This window comes from Jaculus jaculus, chromosome 1 (assembly GCF_020740685.1).
Source record: "Jaculus jaculus isolate mJacJac1 chromosome 1, mJacJac1.mat.Y.cur, whole genome shotgun sequence".
Lineage (NCBI taxonomy): Eukaryota > Metazoa > Chordata > Mammalia > Rodentia > Dipodidae > Jaculus > Jaculus jaculus.
The window spans coordinates 30,202,295-30,225,828 of record NC_059102.1 but is presented as its reverse complement, the minus strand read 5'-3'; the positions used below and the strand labels follow the sequence as shown (position 1 = coordinate 30,225,828).

At 41.7% G+C, this 23,534-nt stretch overlaps 1 protein-coding gene and 1 pseudogene across 1 annotated transcript in view; one reads left to right on the top strand and one right to left on the bottom strand.

Moving 5' to 3' along the window:
- The window catches only part of Cfap58 (cilia and flagella associated protein 58), a 113,451-nt gene that overhangs the window by 71,688 nt on the left and 18,229 nt on the right, over positions 1-23,534 (top strand). The gene's annotated exons all lie outside the window — the stretch shown is intronic.
- Positions 10,727-11,007, bottom strand: LOC105944056 (annotated as a pseudogene).

Below are 23,534 nucleotides of genomic sequence, written 5' to 3'. Positions count from 1 at the left end.
GAGGTTTTTAAAAGAGCAGTGTTTAAATAGAAAATTTTAGTGAAATGAATGGCAAAAGTATGACTACTAGCTGAAAAAGGAAATAAACAGATTACTTAGAGTCCAAACAATTTCAAGAAAGAGTTTCTCAGTGGAACATTTAGGTCCTTATTGAATCTGTATATAATTATATCCTACTCTCCCCAAAAGCAGATTTTCAGAGATAAATGTTTTTGGACAGCAGCAAGATTCAATTCAAGATACAGATTTACTTACAAAATTAGAAGAAAATAGTTGCCAACAAGGATCTGGGGGAGTCCTCACTATCTTTAGCTCTTCTGTTAGTTGGTATTTCACCCAGAAATATCTCACGGATAGAGGTGCTTCTTACAAGGATGAGAGAAATTGCAGCTGGAGCAGAAATTAATTTGTATTTATAGTGCAAACACCTACATGAATCCTTAATCTGCTTTTTTATGATTTTAGGGGAATTTATAGAATCGTTTAGATTGGAAGAAATCTCTAGTGGGTCATCAAGTTCCCTCTCCTTATAATGGCAGTGCTGATTTTATTATCCTTAAAGCAGCTCTGATAGATGGGTGTCAAGTCTGGCTCATGTTTCATGCATTTAAACATGCATATTCCAACCCTGAGTGTGTTTAATGCAGGAGACAGACTGGGAGCTGCCTGTATGCCCGGGAGACCTTTTCTGACTTCCTGACACAAGTCTTTTCTGGAACAGATGCCAAATCTATAGCATATGAAGCATTATAGTGAGGCCATCAAACCTAGTTTGCTTTAAACTTGTGACATTTGGGAACATTTTCCTCCACTGTGCGCAGGGACTGGGTGTGGTATCTGTCGGGAGATGGTGGAAGCAGACCATTGTCTCATAGCTTTTTGCCATGTGTATCTCCAGAGATCTGTCCATCCCCCCCAGATAACAGAGTCTGCTTGGAAGACTAATTATGAACCAAAGGCATTTTGGAGTACCTACATCTCCCCAGAAGTTTGTGAGACACAGTGGAATAGAAGACATGGTCCTTGCCCGTAAGAAATTTATAGTCTAGTTGAGAAGATTCCTGAGGTATGTCTGGGAAGAAATGAGATCAGTCTCTATGAGCAGTGTGTGAAAATCCAGATCATTACTTTATGGTTCCATTTAGTGAACAATCCACAGTAACATCTAATTGGGTTATACTGGATACTTTCAGTGGTGAATTCTAAATTACGCAGCAGAGCCACAGCCAGGGCAACATGCAGCGAGGTGTTTGCTGTGTGAAATAGCTGTGGGGACCAGAGGGATGAGAGCAGTGGAGCTATAGCAGAGCTGGATTCCTCAACAGAGTAGCTCAGGTGGCCTGGACCTTGTGGTGTGACAATGACGTTGCCCCAACATGTGTGTGGACCTCGTGGTGTGACAATGACGTTGCCCCAACATGTGTGTGGACCTCGTGGTGTGACAATGACGTTGCCCCAACACGTGTGTGGACCTCGTGGTGTGACAATGACGTTGCCCCAACATGTGTGTGGACCTCGTGGTGTGACAATGACGTTGCCCCAACATGTGTGTTGCAGCAGGATGGAAGAGCAATGGAGAGTGCAAACCTAGTTTTGAGTCTTGGTGTCTCCAGGGACCATCTTGGGGACTGTGGGTGAATAACTTAGCCTCTCTCAGTTCTAGATACTTAAAAAAAAAAAAAAAGCATCAGGGTAATGGTACCTGATTTGAGCATCAAGCAGTACAAGTAAATTGACGTGTCCAGGACAGTCGGACATGTAGGGCTGTGCGGGCCAAGCGAGATGATGGGGGCGGGACTGCAGCAAAGAAGCAGCTTGAAAGCACATGGGCCATGAGAGGAAGGGCCCTTGAAAGAAATGTGTTTGGAAACAAGTGAAAAGGACCTGTTGTGTTCAGGGTAGATGAAAATTCACTGATGTGAAATGGGGTATTTGAGGAGCAGACACAGATGGCTGGTGATCTTGTTTTGGGGAGCACCTTTGACTCCATTCATTGAGGATCAATTATATGGTCACAGAGACCAAGTAGCACCATGAACCTAGGTTCAGAAGACCACTGTGGACTCCAGTCACAATTATGAACACAGCTCCCATGGTAGTGGTTGTGTGTTTGTGCATCCAATTCTGTGAGGGGTCCTTTATGTCATAGACATTGTATATCTATAACTTTTATTATTAGGCCAGTGGTACAAATGAGGAAACTGAGGCTCAGAGTGTTTTAGCAGTATGTTCAAGGCCACACAGCTACTCGGTGGCAGAGTTGGGGCTGAAATCCATGCAGATTTTCTTTTTTTTTTTTTTCCATGCAGATTTTCTTGTGAGAGGTAAATCCCATGTTCTAGCCTGAATTGGTTGGTCTTCTAGGTCTACGTTCTGTAAGGTGTTAACCAGTCACGACTGTGATATAGTCAAAATGAAGAAAGGAAAAGACTGAATAGGATGCAGAGGCCAGGGACTAAGGCAGAAGGAGTGGCTTAGGAAAAGTTGTGATTTGGATAAGGTAATGAAGATGATGGTGAGGGGCAGAAACTGGGGCTGAAAGAGAAAAGAGTGAGTTCACCTGCGCCTACACATGCCCATGCAAATTCATTGCATGTACAATACATTGACGTGTTAATGTATGGTGAAACCAAGGAGGGAGAGTCAATAGTGGCTCTCATCTTTTCTTCTTGACCTGTAGTAACCGCAGGGTCGATAAAGCGGACTGGTTGTCCCAAAGCCTATTATCTACACTTCACCCCTCCTCTGGTTCTTACTGCCTCACTCCTACAGCCGTCCAGCACGACTCTGGGACCTTAAGACTCCTTAAACCTAGGTAAACAGAAGCTGAAAGCATAATGAAACAAAATAAGGGGACAAAACCCATGGAACATAAAGGCTACATCTGTATTTATATCTGTATCTATATTTGTGTATGTGTCTGTGCTTATATCTACCTATCTATAGCTATTGATTTCTATAGGCACACAAATACAGATTTTTTAATCACAGAACTACTAGGTACCCCAGAAACCATGTTCCTTCCATTTTACTTTTACTATTTATACCTCTGGTAGGGAGTGGAAGTTATGGGGAAAGAAATCCATATTCCTGGAATTATTTATGGGGAAAGAAATCTTTCCTCATTATGTGTTTCGGTGTGTTACTGCTGACACGCTGGGAACCTATTGATTTCTGTATTTTTTTTTTTTTTTTGAGACAAGATCTTGCTAGGTAGGCCTGGCTGGCCTGGAACTAACTATGTATACCATGCTGGCCTTGAACTTGTGGCCGTTCTACTGCCTCTGCCTCTTGAGTGCTGGAAATACAGATATGAGCCAGCGTATCTGGTTTCACATGCTCATTTGCATTCAACCGATCATAATTAAGACATTTTCAGTTAATTTTCTTGGGATTTGAGATAAATGATTACTTCCTATAAGAAGTAATAGTATTCTTTTAAATTTTCCAATAATTATTCAACTTGTTTTTATTTCATGACTTACCGTTTTGTATATAAAATCAGTTATTTAAAATAAAATAACTGGGGATAGAGAGATGACTTAGCAGTTAAGGCATTTGCCTGCAAAGCTAAAGATCACAGTTTGACTCTCCAGGACCCACATAAGCCAGATGCATAAGGGGGCATATACATCTGGAGTTCATTTGCAGTGACTAGAGACCCTGGTGCACCCATTTCTCCCTCTCTTTCTCTCTCTCTCTCCCTCTCTCTGCCTCCTTCTCCCTCTCAAATAAATAAAATATATTAAAAAAATTAACTGGACAAATGAACTGATGCTGGGGTTTTGAGGAACTTCCTGGAAGTCAGAGAGGCAAAGCTTAGGAAGAAGAAGTAGGAAACTACCGTATGGGGATTGTGGTTTTATAGTGCCCAGGGATTTTGAAATGAAAGAAACTGAAAGGGTTACAAGACCAAATTGGTCTTGCTTTTTTTTTTTTCAAGGTAGGGTCTCACTTTAGCTCAAGCTAACCTGGAATTCACTATGTAGTCTCAGGGTGGCCTTGAACTCACAGCAATCCTCCTACCTCTGCCTCCCCAGTTCTGGGATTAAAAGCATGTGCCACCACACCCGACATGGTATTGGTTTTTTGTGAGCAGCATATGACTTTCAGACCTTTAACTTGAAGCCTGGCAGCCTAAACGATAGTCACTAGGAACTTAACTATGCTACTGATAGAGTTTGAAGTTTACTGCAGTCTTGAGGATGGAAATTAATGAGAATTCTCAGTTGATAAATAACTCTAGGAGCACAGATCCAAAAGAAATTAACAGATATTTTAATTTTCTTCAATATTGTCACAGTCTGACTCTTAGTATAGCCACAGGTAAAGTATCAAAGAATAATTACAAGTTATAAATGTGTTTTTCAGTTAACAGGGCAATTTCACGTTGATTGTCTAATCACTTGGTCTTCAGCAACCCCACAGGGTAGATGGAAGGTAGAAGTATCTAACATTGGCCCAGCAAGTTTTGTTTGTAAAGACTTTCTGTCTACACCACCCCCATCTGGTCCTCATACTTACTAATTTCTAACAGGCATTTGGAACACTGATCTCATTTTATTCTCTTGTTTGTCTTTGAAAATGAAATTCCTTCTACAGAGAATGTTCATCCTTGCCTTTTCTATGGGTCTTTCATTATTCAAAGTCTTGTCCAGGTGGAACCTTGTCCCACAAAGCCCAAGTGTTGTGATGCGACCAGGGAGGAGGGAACCTGTGTGCAGTGGCTCAAGAAGGGAGCTGCCTACCTTGTGGCTCTGTGGTGCTCTGTGTATAAGGAGGCTGGTGAGAAGGTCCTGGAGCAATGGTAGGGGTTATAGAAACTCTGATATAGTATTCTTGTCTCTGGCTCTCCCCAGACTGGCAACCGTGGGCAGGAGGAGGCTGTGTGGGTGTGTGCTGTGGGCTGATTCTAGGATGAGGGTTTGTGTGAAGTGTAAATAGGCACATTTAGAAGCTCTTTACTCTGCAGTGCCTCTCTCAGCATGCATGCATTGCTTAGGTGAACCTACTGCTCTTGACCTTAAGGAAGGAGGGGAAAGCCCATTTAGGTTCGTTGTAGTCAGCTCCACGCTGCTAGGATAAACCTCCAAACCAGACACAGTTTATGGGAAGAAGGGATTTATTTCAGGATTACAGATCCAGTGGAAGTTCCACCATGGCCAAAAAGGCTGCCCCCCTTTCACAGATCCAAGTAGAGAGAGAAAAATACCACCACCAGCCAGCTAGCACTACCAAAAGCAAGAGCCCAAACTGGCAGCCAAACAAAACATCAGGGTACCAAAGGCAGAACTCACCCTTCAAACCTTAGGCTGAAATTCAGATCCTCCCCCAAGCACACCTTTGGGCTGGAACCCAGGATCTGTCCCCCAGTGATACCTCTTCCAGCCAGATGCCTGGAAATCCATGTGACAGTTTCAATAAAATATTTGAGCCTATTGGGGGACATAAACACACACCACCACAGGGTATTTGCAGGGTCTTCTGTGAAGTGTGCCCAAGTTTGCATTGGCTCTCAGAAGGCAGTACCACAGAGGGCAAAGGAGGAGAGGATGCCAAGATGTGAGCATGTCATCAGCTTTTGGTCAAGAGAATAGAACTGAGGAAAGAGTTTGCCACAGGGAGCTCACCACAGTGGGCCTTGCAGAGCATTTTTTGTTTTTGTATGTGGAGGGATGTGATGGTAGCTTTGAAAGGAAGAGAAATTGAGAGAATAGAGGCAACAGACTTTCCATATGTGTGTGTGTGTGTGTGTGTGTGTGTGTGTGTGTGTGTGTGTGTATGTGTGTATGTATGTATGTATATAATGTTTCTGTCAGACATTCAGCTGTGAGAGATTTGAGGACAAAATTTAAAATGCATAAACCCCACAAATACATTGTTGTAAAAGAGCCAAACATCTTAGGAGCACAGTAAATAAACCATGGCCTCCTGAATGTACTTTACGTATTTGTGGGGAAATGTCCTTAGGTAACAGAGCTCCATGCACAATGAATGTACAGAGTGAAAATTAACAAAACAAACCAAACAAAAACTCCTACAATTCCACCCCCAAAAAAGACGCACTCCTACAAGACCTCTGCCCCTTCCTGTCTCAGCCCCATTCCTAGAGTGCAATGAGGAAACTCATTTTCTTGTTGGTGAATATTTGGAGGAGAGGGGTTAGCTCCATGATGTCAGATGTGAGTGCAGGGAGAGGGAGATTCAGCACAGACACGTGCGCATGTGTGTGTGTGTGTGTGTGTGTGTGTGTGTGTGTGTGTGTGTGTGACAATGTCTACACATATTTATTTGCACATGCATGCACCAGGAGTGGAGGATAATACCACCATCTCTTCAGGTGTCTTGCCATGGTCAGGGTCTGTTTGGATGATGTCATCTGCCAAGAGGACATGACAACTGTATCTAGAGTCCTGCAAGGAGAGAGCGAGCCGGGGTGGCTGAGGCAATTCTGTCTGAGTGTTCATGGGAAAGAAGATGAGAAGTGCAGAGCAGTGGGAAGAAAGGAATCCATGTATGGGGGTCATATGGCCAAATTGCCTCTCTGTACAATTTCATCTTACTCTCCAGACGTTGGGGTGGGGAGCTGTGCGTGTGTGTGTGGGGGAGGATGACCCGAGGGCTGAACAGCTGGATGGAGGAGGGCAGGAAGGAGTGGCGGCAGTGTACCTGTACGCGTGAGGGAGTTGAGCATTGCCCACTGTGGACTGGAGGCGCTGGAGGCAGAACAATAAAGCTGAGCGGTGAACGGGCTGGGTGGAGTGGGAGATGCGGAGGCTGCATGAAGCAGGCAGCGCCGAGAGCTGAGAGGGGAGGGCAGCGTCATTCAAAGTGCGACCCGGAGCCAGAGCACAGCAGAGCCAGCTCTTGGGTTAATGACATTTATGTTCAACTGGCTGTGGATATTCAGGTGTACTAAATATGTCCACCAGATAAAAAGAAAAAAAAATTACTGTGGCACTTTGGCACATAATACTCAAAAGTGTTTATCAGAGCCGGGAGTGGTGGCACACACCTTTAATCCCAGCACCCGGGAGGCATAGGTAGGAGGATCTCTGAGAGTTCCAAACCACCTTTAGACTACATAGTGAGTCCAGGTTGGGCTAGAGTGAGACCCTACCTTGAAAAACAACAACCAACCAACCAACCAAACAAACAAACAAAAAAGGGTTTATCACAATGTCTGTTATGTAAAGATCTCTCAGTGAGTGTTGTTTCTGAAATTGATAGATGCCCAAACTATGTCTCTTTGGAAAGCCTCCCTTCCTCTTTGATATTGAACATCCCCAACCCCTTCTAACTTGATAAATCCTTTTCATATTTCCAGGCCTGACATGACCTGAATTTTTCCTCAGTCAAAACGAGTCATCTAGTCATTATCCACTGCTTCCTCTCTCTTTCTCTCTCTGTTCATCTGCTGGGCTTCCCTTGTTGACCCTAGGGTTATACATGGAATCATTCTACTTCTTCATTCTGGGGTCCCAGCTCTTGCTGAGTGGACAGGGCATCAAGTGTGAAACGAACCCTCTTTGCACGGCTGGCTTTTGGTCTCCTTGTCTGCTGCACAGGTTTAGCCTTGCATGCTCTCTGCCGGCTCCTCCACCCAGCTCCCTCCTTGCTGGGGCCGGAGCAGTTCTCCTGGCCTTTGAGCTACACAATCAAGGGAACGGAACGGTGAGGGTGAGGGGCAGCACAAGAGAGAGATTTTTCAAGTTGAGGATGTGAGAGCAGCTGTGTGTTCAGGTAAGGGGATTTTCAGAATGGATGTGGACCAGTTCTTTCCTTCCCAACAGTTATATGTGTGGGTTGCTCTTTTTGACAGTGACAACTCTGTACTTGGCCCACATGGGCTACCCAGGAGTCATCACTTGCCTGTCCAGGACAGACAGCGTTCGTAAGCACTGTAAGCCCGGAATGGTGGGACTCCCATGAGCATGCAGGAATGATCCGTCCACCGGCAGCTGAAACCTGAGGAGGCAGCAAGAAAGCTCCCTTCCTAGGCAGTTGTTTCTCATGCTACTTCTCTCCTTATGGCGTTCTTTTGGAAACAAATCTACTTTGCATTGCAGAACTTAATACACAATTTTCCACTTCCCTAAAATTTTATTAAGTGCTTTATGGAACAATTTGCACAAGGTCTAATTTTCCAAGTTGTCGGCTGTGTGGCATAATGACCTCATACTTTTTCATCTAGTTTCGTGCCATTATTTATATAAAGAGGTGGTTGGTTTGCATTCAAATTAGGCATCTGTGAAAACTGGATGTCTTTCTTCTGTAATTTTAGATCTAAGGCAACCGTGTTGCTCTACTTCAGAGCCGTTCAATAAATTTACAGTGAGTGCCGGATCTGAATGTTAAATTTCCAAGTAGCCAACTAAAGCATTAAAAGAATGAAGTGAAATTAATTTTAATGATATATATTGGTAAACCCAATTATTCAAACTAATACCGTTTCAGCATGAAATGAAGTTTTAGTTACTGATATGGCATTTTGTATCATTTTTTTTCTGCTTCTATATACCAGATCAGAAAGTATGTGGTATCTTGTATATATTAAAACTTGAATGAGTATCAGATCAAACCATGTATATTTCAAGTGCTTGATAGCCACATGGGGCCAGTGGGTGACCCACTGACCAGCATAGGTCAATTTGATGCATGCTGCTTGGCTGTCAGTTTGATTGTAAGTTTTTTTCTGCACCATTGAGAATGCTTGATGTGATCTGAGTGAGTCTTCATGGGACTGGCAGAGAATTGTTTAGTTATACAGTTGAGTCTTCCATCTACCCATTCATGCCTCCATTTCATTCACTCGCTTATTCAACAAACACTGAGTGTCAGGTCTTATGCTCACGGTGGGATGCAAAAGGCACACAAAACCACTGTGGGTGATCAAAACACATTGAAGCAGAGACCCAGAGGCTACAAAGAACTCAACATTAAATAAGACAGCTAACCGAACCACCAAGGCTCAGGGACCATTGCGGAAGAGGGGATGGGGACGTTGTAAGAGTCACAGGAGGGGCAGAAATACTCTGAGGCACAGTTCTCCTCATCCACCCTGGCTAAAGACTGACTGTGACCTTATTTACCCAACAGTGAACACCAATAACTCCTGAGGAGAGACCTCAGAGAAAGTGGGATGAGGGACAGGCAATATAAAACTACAACCTCTGTAAGAAATGAAAATAAATAAATTTTAAATGTTAAAAATGTCCTTATGATATAGACAAAAATCTAGTAGAGAAGAAAACCATGTATACAAGCAGCGCCTACACAGCACAATAGAATAAAGAAATTCAGAAACAGACAAAATGCTTGAGAATTTTGTTTTGAAAAGCAAAGGTTAGATCCTTAACACACACACACACACACATATGTATGTATATACAAACTTTTTAGAAATATTGAAGAAGTTTTAGAGTAAATCATTAACGAATTTCTATGCAATCTTGGGGGTGGAGAAAGGCTGTTTGGGGATGGTTGTGGTACTTGTGTCATGTTTTTGTTTGGAATACAATGTCAATGCAGAAAAATGTAGCATATGCATCTCATCTCCACTCCAAATGGGAAGTGTTAATGTTTTGTCACATTTGTTTCAGATTTTAGAAGATCAAGTGAGAGATCAAGTAGACTTTCAAATTAGGTAAAGACTTCTTTGTCCCCTTTTCAAATTCTCATTTCTTTTCTGCCTTTCCTAGAGGCAATGGCTGCTGTGAATTTGATGTGTGAACCTTTGGTGTAGTTTTGGGTTTTCACTGCAAATGAAGGCACCTACCAACAATGGATAGGAATATTTAGGTATTTTACATAGACACATGGTTTTACAGGACATACATTATTATTCATTCTCTTTTATCCTCAACCAGGATTATATTTTTGAGATCTATCTATGTTGGTACACACCACGCTGTTGATAATTCCACTGTATGTCTTTGCTAGGTCCGTCTTTTGAGAGCTGGAATTTAGTTGAGTGTTTTTTTCTTTTCTGTTTTCGTGGCTGCAGAAGAGGTTTTGTGGGTTTCCCCATGCGCGTTTCCTGTGCACATATGTGAGCATCTTTCTAGAAGTAAGGAAGAACTAAATATAATAGCAAAGACAAAAATATAGCGGAAAGCAGAACCAGGTAGTCCAGGCCGGTCTGTAGTTCTGGCTTCTTGAAAGGCTGTGGTGGGGGTGAGCGAGTTCAAGGTTTACTTCTGCCAGAGTGAATTTCAGGATAGCCTGGTGAACTTAGTGATATCTTGTCTCAAAATAAATATTAGTAATTGAGAAAAAGGAGCATGGAGATATAGTTTAATGGTTAAAGTACTTTCCTAGTAAGTGTGAAATCCTGTGTTCAATCTTTAGTATTGCAAAACCAAAGGCAAATTATAAAAATAATAGTAACTTTTTCTGCATATTTGAATCCCAGGGTAGTGACAAATACCCTAATATTTAAGAGGCTGAAGCAGACAGGAGGATTGTAGTAACTTCAAAAACTTTGAAACATCTTTGTAACAGAAAACTCTTTTTAAAAAAAAATCAAAAAACATCTTTATTTTTAGTTTTCCAAAAAGAAAAACAACAAAAATTTATTTTCCAAGATAACCATGATTAACTTAGGCACATACATCTTTAAGGTATTATCCTTTAATGGGAAACTGAGCTGTGTAGAATCTAAGTATTAAAGGGAATTTTTTTTATTTTTTATTTTTTTATTTCATGCTGTTTTAGGAGAATCTAGCTAAGCCAGGAAATCCAGTCTTAAGTCAGGCCGTTTTCCTCCAGGCACCAGCATTGTTATATTATTTCCATTTAGCAAACTCTGATCTAATTTAGTAATCTTTCCTTCTGGTGTGATCTCAGTAACATCTTCCAGCACCATATTGACAAAGTCATCAAATCCAAGAAGCGTACCAATAATTTCTTTATCTCTCTTCATCACATTATGAGCTGATCCTATGCACTTGTCCACAGCTCTAGTGGCAGTAGCTGCAACGGGTTAGTGAGAGCGTTAGCAGCCATGGCTACACTGGAAGCCCACAACAGAAAACTCTAAAGAAGGGGATGACAAAAAAAAAAACAACCCTGGAATATTGTTTGCAACAAATATGCAAGATAAATATCAGTATCCTGACTACATAGTTTTTTAAAACAATTTTAAAAATAGTTTATTTTTATTTATTTGACTGAGAAAGAGGGAGAGAGAGACAGAGAGAGAGAGAGAGAGAGAGAGAGAGAGAGAGAGAGAGAGAGGATGAATGGGCACATCAGGGCCTCCAACCACTGCAAACAAACTCCAGACACATGTGCCCCCTTGTGCATCTGGCTAACGTGGGTCCTGGGGAATTGAACCTGGGTCCTTTGGCTTTGCAGGCAGATGCCTTAACTGTTAAGCCATCCCTCTAGCCCCTGACTATATAGTTTTTTCAAATGAATTTAAAGAGCTGATTACTTCTGGGTATAAGTTGGTAAGGACTGTAAGTGTATAGTTCACAATGGAACTATGAATGAGTAGGAAACATGCAGGATATGATATCCTCTTTAGTAAAGAGTGAAAACTAAAGGGATAATTTTTTTTTAAATTTTGTCTATCAGACTTGCAAAGGACAGTGATTCCCTGTGTAAATGAGAAAGTGAGGCTAATAGTACATTTAGATAATGCAAGCCAAGTTGAGTTAAAGCAAACTACCTAAAAGAGAGTTTGATAGGATATAATAAAGGTTTTATAACGTGACAGCTCTTTGATTCAGAGTTATACTTTAGCAATGAATCCAGAGACAGTAAGTCAGAGTTGTAAGCATGTCTCTGTTGGGGATGTTTAGATGGTGTTACTATGGTACTAAATTAGGAATGAGCTTTAATGAACCACTGAAAACTAAGACTGAATCATCCTATGCTTGGGTCTGTGGAGATGGCTCAGTTGGTAAAGTGCTTGCCTCCCAAGCATGAAGACTTGAGTTCGGATCTGCAGTACCCATGTGAAAATGCTGGGTATCGTGGCTCATGTCTCCTCCCACAGGGGAGGAGGAGGAGAGGTGGGTCCCCTGTGGCTCACTGGCCAGCCTGTCTAGTCGAGTAGATGAATGTCAGGTGATTCAAAAAGAGGTTGAGGGGCTGGAGAGATGGCTTAGCAGTTAAGGTGCTTGCCTGCAAAGCCTGAGGACCCAGGTTTGATTCCTTAGAACCCACATAAGCCAGATGCACATGGTGGCACATGTATCTGGAGCTCAATGGTAGTGGTTAGAGGCTTTGGTACTCCCTTTCTCTCTCTCTCTAATAAATAAATAAAAATAAAATAATAAATAAAGAGGCTGATGGGTCCAATGTGGTGGTGCATGCCTTTAATCCCAGCACTTGGGAGGCAGAGGTAGGAGGATTGCTGTGAATTTGAGGCTGGCCTGAGAGATTGCATAGTGAATTCCAGGTCAACCTGGACTGTACTTTGAAAACAAAACAAAACAAAACAAAAACCAAAAAACAAAACAAAACAAAAAAAGAAGTCGATGACTTTCCTGTGTTCTTGAGGATGACAGGTCCTCCCAAAAGAAGTGATTGGAGCAGGGTCTTGAAAAGGCAAGAAGGCTCCAAATAACCTGCTCAGGTGAGGGCGTGGCAAAGATTTAGTCTGGTGGGCACAGAGGGACATGGGCGGAAACAGAACAAGGAGGCAGTCCATTCTGCTCAGAGCACATCCTGGGATATCATGGCTGCTTTTTAGGATACAATTAAGAGAACTCTAAGTTACTTGGAATTATTCCAGAGTAATTTTAATATCCAAAGTAATTTTAATTCCATCAGAATATTTCTTGTTTTTCAAATGTAACTTGGCTTGGCCTTCCAAAGGATGCTCTGAGGCAGGCGGGTTTCACCGAGTCATGCCCCGTTGGCTCTACCACATACTTTTTTGCGAAATGCAACAGTTTCTGTGGATCTACAGCTACATGGCTGCTCTGTTCCCCCCAAAGCCCTCACTATTCCACTGTCCCTCTGATTTGGCTGGTGACAGACAGTAGTGGAAGGAGAGTGCTGGTAAGGAATTGGAAGTCCAGTGTGCCAGTGCAGAAATGGATGGCCATGACCTTGGGCTTGAATCCTCACTCATTGTTGATGGGTATGTGGTCATAGACAGATCATCTGGCCTCAGTGGACCTCTGGTTTTCTCATCGGCATTGACATGTGAAGACCACATGGATAATGTGTAGGTAGTTTTCTTCAGAGCTTGTGGCATATGCTCAAGAGCTGTAGCTATTACTGTCATTACTATGTCTTAAGGAATAGCAACTATGTTTTCTGTCATTCATGTTACAGGTCTAATAACCTATGGCTCTAGCATTTCCTTTGTGTTTACTATCTCAGTTGCACTTTAGTGAGAGGAAACTGGGAGTTTACTACCTGGGCAGACCCTTGGCCCCAGATTTAAAGAGGAAAGTGCAGGAGGCTTAGGGTCTACCTTCTAAGTTAGCTGATTTAGACATGGCCAGAGGAATAACTTTCTTTTAGGTTCAAGGAATATGGGTTTGAATGAAACATGCTTCTGGAGCCTCTCTCTGTAATACCAATAGCGTTAATGTAGCTGTTTCACATATTCCTATACAAATCACCCCAGACTAAGGGTTCTATAGAGATTGATTCAGGGGAAAGGAGCTTATAGATCTGACCATGTAACCTTTGTAGGAGGTGATGGACCACTATTGGTGGGGGCTTCTCTTTCCAAAGTTGTCCCTTTTATGAGTTTGGTGGCATTGTTTGTAATTTCCAAGAATTGTTCCTAGCACAACCTTTGAGATACTTGCTTCTCTCTCCAGTTAGACTCTAAATTCCTTGAGAACCACAGGAAGGAACATGATCTTTTGGAATTGGATTTCCTTTATAGCTCTAGGACGAGGGACCTTGCTCAAGTCACTATTCTGTGCATCAGTCAGTAAGGTCAAGATAGTGAGAAGCCGGGCGTGGTGGCTCACACCTTTAATCCCAGCACTCAGGAGGCAGAGGCAGGCAGATCGTCGTGAGTTTGAGGACACCCTAGACTACATAGTGAATTCCAGGTCAGCCTGAGCTAGAGTGAAACCCTACATTGAAAAATAAAACAAAACAAAAAAGGTAGTGAATAGTACCATTACTTGTTGAGAGGGTTGGTTATAGTTTATAAAAAAGGACTGGCATATAGCAATTGCTTCATGAATGATGGCTGGGGACTATGAGGGCTACCATGACCTCAGAGATCATAATGCTGGGGTATAGCATAACACTTGGTGCATCTAGCAGACATGTGTGGACCAAAGGATGGGTGGGTGCCTGGAGGGATAAGTGCATGTTAAAATAGATGAAAAAGCGGTCACAGCCCTATCCTTTATGGCTGATGTGATTTGAGTGTAAAATGCCTTTTAGGGGTTTGGTCCCCAGCTAATGGCTCTATTTGGGAAAGTTATAGAACCTTTAGGAAGTCGACCTCTGCTGGAGGAAGTAGATTACTGGGAGTGAGTCATGAGATCTTATAGCCCAGCCTCACTTCCTGTTTGCCTTCTACTAATTATCATGTGACAAGCTGGTGCATGCTCCTGCTACCATAGTTTCTCCACCATGAAACTTATCCTCAAAACTATAAGCTGGAAATAAACCCTTTTATTTCTTAAGTTGCTTCTGGTCAAATATTTGTCCACAGCAAGAAGAAAGAAACCAATACAGATTTGATGCCATCAACACCCTCTACACAACCCTCCTGCCTTATCTTTCCTGGCTCAGATGTCAGCAGACTCTCTTCCCTCTTGGCTGTTCTTTCTCTTTCATTCATTGGGTTTTTGCTTTGTTCTACCTCTTCCCTAAAGGACAATTCTATTCTACAGAGAATGTTCTCAAACATCACTTTTACAGCTTTCCCCTTCCGAAACTCCATTCCTTATTAAGACTTCAGATATCAACCTTGATGGGGATGAAATTGAGGTGGTTTCTTGGGCATGCTAGGCTCATCTTGTAGTCCTTGCTTGTCAAAAGAATGCCCTGGTCATTCATTTAAGCTTGGACTACCATCTTCTGCTTGGAACCGTCTCTTCTATGGCTTGGCCATACATAGTCAGTGGGTGGCAGCTTTTTCTGGTTGTACAGCTTGAAAGGCCACCATCACTCCTGACTCTTCCATCCTCCTCCCCCCCCCCCCCGTGACATCCAGTCATCCATCATGTAAATGCCTTCTGCACATTTTTGCTTTGTTTCCAACCCCTTGTTTTGTTGTCCCTTAGTAGGCAGTATCTTCATTTAGGTCTTCTCCATGACTGTAGGCTAGTTATGGAAGTAGAGAGCACCTGAAACAAACCACTGCATGTTGGAAGCAAGTGCTATAGATTCTAATCTCAATCTTTGAAGTGTGGATTTATATATGTCTTACAGTGTGAAGATTTTATTAGATTAATACATATATAAACTATTAAATTGTTAACATGATAAATTACTAGTACTATGAAGGAAGACAAACTCATCTGTCTGTCCTTCAAGACACATACAGATCCTCCTTTCTGCTCTAATAATGCTAGTTCTTTCACTCTCTTTTTAAAATGTTTCTTTCTATTTTATTTTTACTTGTTTAAGAGAGGGTGGGGAGGGAGAGAATTGGTGTATCAGGGCCTTTGGCCACTGAAAATAAACTCCAGATGCATGCATCACCTTGTACATCTGGCTTCCATGGGTTCTGGGGAACTGAATCTGGGTTCTTTGGCTTTGCAGGCCAGCGCCTTAACCACTAAGCCATATTGAATACCCTGCAGGCTCCAGTCACATAGGGCTGCTTGCTAGACACTTTGATGCTCTCACACCCACCAGTTTTTTTTTTTTTTTTTTTTTGTAGAGTCTTTCTTCTCTCTTCTCTATCTGCTATAAGAAGCAGGATCTATAGTGGTTAAAAGCAAGAAATGATATTTATACACATATTTTCATCTCAATTTGAGATGTTCTGTTTTATATCTATCCCAATCCTGGTCTTGCTCTTATTTTATTTGGGAAAGCCATCGGCTCTTGTGGGCACCAGCTTCTTGACTGGAATGTGGAGATAATGACAGTGAGCTGCACGTTTGTGGCGATGAGTCATTGAAATGACACATCCTAGGCCCAGTGCCGGGCCTGGCACGTCCTTCATGCTGCTTCTGTAAGGAAGAGTGGCTGATACCACTAATCTTGCTTTTTTTTTTTTTTGGCCTACCATTTCTAATTTAGAAGATATTGCATGAAAAAGATGGCTTCTATAATGCAGAAATTCACTAGTGAGCTTACTCCTGTGACTGTACCCTACTCATCTGTCCTCCAGCATCCTGTGAGTAACTGCCAGCCACTTTGACAAAGTACTTCTCTTTTGTTTTAGTAGGATTGTATCCGATTAAGATCCAACAGGACAATGAAAATACAGTGCAAAGCAGTTGCAAGGTAAAATTACAAACCTTACAATAGATGCCAGATGCTGTGATATCAATGCAAATGATACTAAGAAAATGCTGGAATCGCATATAAGCAATGACAAGCCAGGATCTGATGGGAAAAGAACAAATTGAACAAGTGCAGACATTTCAAAAGGCAGTGTTTAAAAATATCCAAGGGTCAGGAAGAGATTTACAAGAAATTAATGAAGCCGTTGGACATTTCTGCTGAAAGATATATTCTAAAAACACTTGGTCAGAGTACTTAAATGAAACATGAAAAGCATTAACCATAAAGGAAATTATGGCTAAATCTTACTGCATTAAAATTAAGAATGTCTGCTCCTTAAGAGAACTCATAAAGAAAGACATAAACTGCATATATCCAGAATATATAAACAATTGCAAATCAATGGGAGAAAGACTATGTAGTAAAACAGGGAAACAATACATATGATGAGGTATTTCTCAGAAAAGGAAACACAAATGGTGAATAAATTTGAAAAAAAATGCTCAACCTTATTTCATAAGTGAGGAAATAAAATATATGATCACACTGAGATGCCGTTTTACTGTTTCTATAGGGACAAAAGTTAAGATGTCCATATTACTTACGGCTTCATTACAAATCACCATACACTAAAGCAGCTTAAAACACCATACATCTCATGACTTAGTGGCCACAAGGCTTGGTGTGGTGTCACTGGGTCCTTTGCTTAGCAATGTCTGACAATGCTAAGCAAGGGCAAGAGTGCAGATATGAATGGAAAATTTTTACAAAACACTTTGGAAATTAAGTTTACTTTATGTTGTAAAGTCAAACATATGTTTAAGACTCACCATTCTCAGTCCTCATTCTATATCCTAAGAAGACTTACTTGTGAGCTTCTTGAGAACATGCATAAAAATATCCACAGCAACACTGGTCATAAAAACAAGACCCTGAGGTAACCTAAACATCCACTGGCAGGTGAATGGGCAAAGTGGACTTCCCTCAGCCACTGGAATGTCAAACGAGCCACGTAAGCACGAACACACAATAACCATAAGCTTTCTAGTTCAATAAATCTTTGAACCACAGTGTTGAGGGAAACACACATGTCAAGGAAAACTAGATGCATTTGAATATGTTTTTATAGAGCTCAAAACAAAGCAACACTAAATAACAGATGCATGATGCATCTATAGGAAAAATCAAGGGAATGATAGTGAAAGAGTTGGGAACTACCTTAGGTGTTGGGGACAGGTGTGTGGGCATGGGGATGGGATGGAGAAAGGGGTATATTTCTTTTTCTTTAAATTTATTTATTTATTTTATTTGAGAGAGAGAGAGAGAGAGAGAGAGAGAGAGAGAGAGAGAGAGAGAGAGAGAGGGAGAATGGGCACACAAGAGCCTTCAGCCACTGCAAATGAACTCTAGAGGTGTGCCCCCCCTCATGTGCATGTGCGACATTGCATGCTTGCATCACTGTGCGCCTTGCTTACATGGGATCTGGAGATTTGAACATGAGATTTTAGGCTTTGCAGGCTATCACCTTAGCTGCTAAGCCATTCCTCCAGCCTCAGGAGTATAATTTCTAATGTTAATAATGCTTTCTTATGTGCTGGAGAGATGGCTTAGCAGTTAAGGCACTTGCCTGGGAAGCCTGAGGACCAGGCTTGAATCCCCAGTACTCACGTAAAGCCAGATGCACAAGGTGGTGAATGAGTCTGGAGTTCATTTGCAGTGGTTAGAGTCCCTGGCATGCCCATTATCTCTCTCTTTCTCTCAAATAAGATATTTAAAAATGATGCTGTGTCTTATAAATTGGGTTCATTACCTAGATTAGGATTCTATATTAAGTTTTATCACCATATATGCTACATATGTTGTTAAGATAATGTTGTGCTGCCTAAGATGGATCGATGGTGGAAGTCAAATACTTTAAAAGATATTTTATTTATTTACTTGAGGAGAGGGAGGCAGGGAGGAGAGAGAGAAAGAGAGAGAGAGAGAGAGAGAGAGAGAGAGAGAGAGAGAGAGAGAGAGAAATGGATGCACCAGGGACTCTAGCCACTGCAAATCAACTCCAGATGCATTTGCCATCTTGTGAACCTGGCTTTCATGAGTACTAGGGAATTGAACCAGGGTCTTTAGGCTTTGCAGGCAAGCCCCTTAACCATTAAGCAATCTCTCTTGGAAGTCAAACATCTTAACTGGGATTGCTTGGTCACTACATCATCTTAATTATTTGTCTAAGTAGAGCACTGCTATGGTGAAGATGTAAATTCTGACTGGGGAGATAGCTCAATTAACAAAGTGCTTACTTTGCAAGCACGAAGACCTGAGTTCCATCCCCAGTACTCACATAAAATGGATGGGCAGGGTGTAGGTGTTTTTAATCCCAGCCCTGGGGAGTCGGAGACAAATGGATCCTTGGAACTTGCTGGCCAGTCAGTCTAGCTATCGTGGAGCGCCTCCAGGCCAGTGAGAGATGCTATACCAAGCACAAAGGTGGACTGGGCCTGTAAGGTTGTCCTCGGGCCTTCACATGCACCTGAACACTGATGAGAACATATGAACACACATACAATGTAGATTCTATTAGTTATAAGACAGAAACGTCTAATGAGTTTTGGATCAATATTTTAGGCAGAATAAAAACACAAACTCTCTCTCTCTCTTCGCCCCCCCCCCCCCAAAATCTGGGCCTGGTAGCACAGGCCTGAAAGCTACTTGGGAGTCTGAGAAGTAGATGCAGGAGTTCAAGGCCTATCTAGACTACAGAGTGAGTTCGAGGCAACTTATCTAAGACCCTGTCTGAAAATTAAAAAAAATAAAAGTAAAATTCAGGCTGGGGCTGTAGTTCCGTGGCAGAGCACTCGCCTAGTGTGGTAGTTTAAATATATGTCCTCCAGTGGACTCAGGTGTTTATTAAAGCTTGCCCCCAGCTGCCTGGCTGGAGCAGGTGACACTGGGGGCAGATCTGATTTCCAGGCCAAAGGTATAGAGAGCAGTTTGACCTTGGCCTGGGTCCCTGCTTGTGCTGCCCGTTTGTGCTTGCTGTGGTGCTGGCTGTGTGGTGGTGTCTCTCTTTGCTTGCATTTATGAATGGGAGCTAGCTTCTTCTGCCATTGATGAAACTTCCCCTTGGATCTGTAAGTTGACATAAGCTCATCCTCCATGAACTATGTCTGGTTTGGATGTCCATCCAGGCAATGTGAAGTGGACCACAGCACACAGCTTGCTTGAGCCCAACCAGTTCCAATCCCTTGTACCAGGGGAAAAATAAAACAACCTAGTACAACTCTTTTCAATATTTATGAAAGTTTTATTTTTATTTTATTTTAGCTATTTTTTTAAATTCATATTTTCATGGAAAATAATAATAAACTAGAAATATATTCTCCAGCTTCAATTTTGTTTTCTTTAAATTTTATTTTATATATATATATACACATTTTTTTTTATTGACAACTTCTATACTTACAGACAACAAACCATGGTATACCCCTCCCCTCCCCTGCTTTCCTCTTTATAACTCTTCTCTCTGTCATATCCCTACCCTCTCTCCATTAGTTTCTCTTTTAATTTGATGTCATCATCTTTTTCTCCTATTATGAGGGTCTTATGTAGGTATTGCTAGGCACTGAGAGGTCAATTTCTGTCCATACAGTTGTATGTAAGGAGTGGTACCCTTCCTTTGGGTCTTACATTCTTTCCGCCACCTCTTCCACAATGGACCCTGAGTCTTGGAGGGTGTGAGATGTTTCAGTGCTGGACACTCCTCTGTCCCTTCTTCTCAGTACTATGTTCCCTTTTGGGTCATCCCAGTGGTCATCACCATCTGAAAAGAGAAGCTTCTCTAACCAGAAGTGAGATTAGCATTAATATATGAATATAAACATTGAGTATAGTGCTTTCAGGGTAATTTTGTGGGAGTAATATATGCATTTATCCAGACAAGAGCAGGCTTTATACCTCTTTATCACTGGAAGGTATCCCATCCCTAGCACTGAAAATTTTCTAGTAACAATCTATGGCTTCTGGATGTGCCATTATTCAAGAAAGTAGATTTTCATGTCTTATTCAGAATATCTTGAATTTTGATTGATCCTCCCCTCCCACCCTGCTTTTATACAATCTCTTCCCCTGACCTAGCTTAAGCCTTTCCCCTCCCTGTTATCTGTTCTTCTACTTATATACAATTCCATCCCCTAAAGTTCTTCCCTTTCCTCCCTCCCTTACAGCCTTTTTCTAGCTTATGGACCTCTGCTACTGATTTTTGGTGAGAGAGAGAGTGAGAGAGAAAGAGAGAGAGAGAGGAATGAAAATGGGCATGCTAGGGCCTCCAGCCACTGCAAACAAACTCCAGACATGTGTCACTTTGTGCATCTGGCTTACATGGATCCTGGGGAATCGAACCTGGATCCTTTCACTTTGTAGGCAAGCGCCATAACTGGTAAGCCATCTCTCCAGCTCCCCCCCCTTTTTTTGAGATAGGGTTTCACTTCAGCCCAGGCTGACTTGGAATTCACTATGTAGTCTTAGGCTGGCCTAGAACTCATGGTGATCCTCCTACCTCAGCCTCCCAAGTGCTGGGATTAAAGTTATGCACTACTAGGCCTGACAATTTTGTTTTCTTTAAATGAATAAGCCATTTACTGATTTCCCACTTTAAACAACTTCTTAAGGGCTCCAATTGCTAAGAATTCAAGAGAAAAGCTATTAATGACCAACTAAATTGAATTTAAAAAATTCATATGACTGTGGTTTATTTGAAGCAGGGATCCATTTTCTACCTTCCTGGGAATATGTTTCTCCTCCATGAATCCTTTTAGTCATCCTCTGTTTCCTGTCACAGGTTTGGGACCTCACAGTTCAGCTCTGAGGATTAGGACCTACTGAGCCTTTTCCAGTCCAAACCTTTATCATCAGCAAAACTCCAGAAGGGGAAGGAGCATGCTAGATTCTGTCACTTAAGAAATAGCAAAAAGTTTCATTGGGTGTGATGACTTATGACCACCATCAGTTTAACTGATGTACAGATGTAACTGTCACACCCCCCATAGCAAGTTTCTGCACTTTTAGATGAATTTTTCAAACGCATACTGACAATGGACACCATTTAAAATGGATTGACTTAAAATGGCTTAATCTATTAAATCTGCCCTTTGATAGTGAATAGCTTTTCTGACCCATAAGTTCAGCTGTTGTGTTATTATTGCTATTACTCAAACACCAGAAATATTTCCCATTCTGTGGCTATTTCTCCTGTTGATCTTGCCCACACACTGTCCACTAAGCCTTGAATGTCCTTGGGGACTTGGCATAGCTGAATCTTTTTAATGAGTTAATTCTTCGTTTTTACTTGACAGAGGGTAAACCCTTTAAACTTTCAGACTTCTTTGTGTGAACCTTGCATAGTTGACTTGAGTTTCCCTGGATTTATTTCATTAATGGCTGTCAGAAAAGTCAACACTATCGTGGTTTACTATGAACAAGTAACTCAGAACGCTCAGTTCTAAGTTAGGCTCCAAGGTGGGGCAGGCAAACAGCCTTAGTAACAAAGGGCAGGCCAGTCTTGGGGATTGTCTACTTTTTATAGATTTCACAAACGTATATTTTCATTTTGGAAGTAAAATCCCATGCCAGAAAGATCTCTCAAGAAAATTTGTGTTGCTTATATCAGAAAACACCAGAAGCATTTTTCTTATTGTTTCAAAGATGGTGAAGGTTAGTACATGCAAATTTCTCACATGTTTCATAGAACACTTAATTATCTCCATCTGAAGCCGAAATCCAGTGTGTAACCAGCTAGTTCCCTGCTCATAAGGACCTCAGTTGTGTAATTTTGTTTCATCCTCCATTCAGCATCTCACACCCTCTCCAGAGAGCTTTCCTACTTCATGACATCATAAACAAGATAGGTCCAGAGTTCAGTTTAGCTGACATTTTTGTTATAAAGCCAATAAACAAGAAAGCCCCAAGATACTAGCCATTATTTTTCCTTTCTAAAGCTGGGGAGAACCGTAATATGCACACAGAGTTTCTAATTTACTTTCCAACTAATGAAAGCAGGCATTTCCAGACAGATCAGTCAGTGTTCCGGAGTTGCCTTCTTATGTGGGGGAGGGAGTAACTTTCCTTTAAAAATTAAATTTAACCTTCAAGTATTTTGTTAAGAATTATGGATGGGAGTTGGGGAATGGAAAAAGAACAGAAACTAAGAGGAAAAAATGTACTGATTTGTTTTTTAATTTTGGAAGAATTATGTTTGCAATTAGGATTGCTGTGTTTAACAAAGTTGTTTAAAAGTCAACATGTTATTTAGTTGAGGAACGTCATTTAAGAGTTATGCTTGTATTTTCATATTTATATGTATATACATGCAAATTTAAGCCCTGTTGTCAGGGCCAATTAATTGGAATACATTTGCAAGTCTTACAAATCAAGAGAAATATTTGAAAGAAGCTATCAGAAACCTTTGCAAACATTTAACTAATAGATCAAGGTTGCACATCAAGTGTCTTCCTGAGTTATACAGAAATATGCACAATGAAAGAATTTAGTTCAAAATGATGAGCCTCACCGCACCAGCATGCAAGAATGAAGCTCACAAGCTATGCTCACTGGAAGATGTTACCCACTGGTCGAGTCCAAGTAGAAGTTCTCAACACAAGTATGTCTGTACTTCTGTCAATGTAGATTACAAAACTGTGGTGGGTGTGGTTTGCTGTCTCACAATCAATAAAACCACTGAGCAGCGCACAGTGATAGGTATGAGAAACACATGGAGCTTTGTCAAGTTTCTACTTCAGATTCTCTGAACTCATTGGAAAGAGAAAAGAGAATGAATGGCATTGTAGATAGCTCCACATTGCTGGGATGAACGTCCAAGAACACGCAGCTTATGGGGGAAAGAGGAATTATTTCAGGCTCCGCGGATCCAGGGAGAGGTCATAATGGTGGAATTGACTGGTCCCCCTTCACAGATGCAAGCGGAGGGAAACCGCCAGCAGCCAGCACACCCCCAAATCAAGCACAAATGCACAGCAAAGTAGCAGGGTCCCAGCCACAGCTAGAAATCAGTTCCACCCCCAGTGACACTGGAGCTGGACTCCGGGATCTGCCCCCAGTGACACCAGGTGGCTGGAAACCCAAGTTTT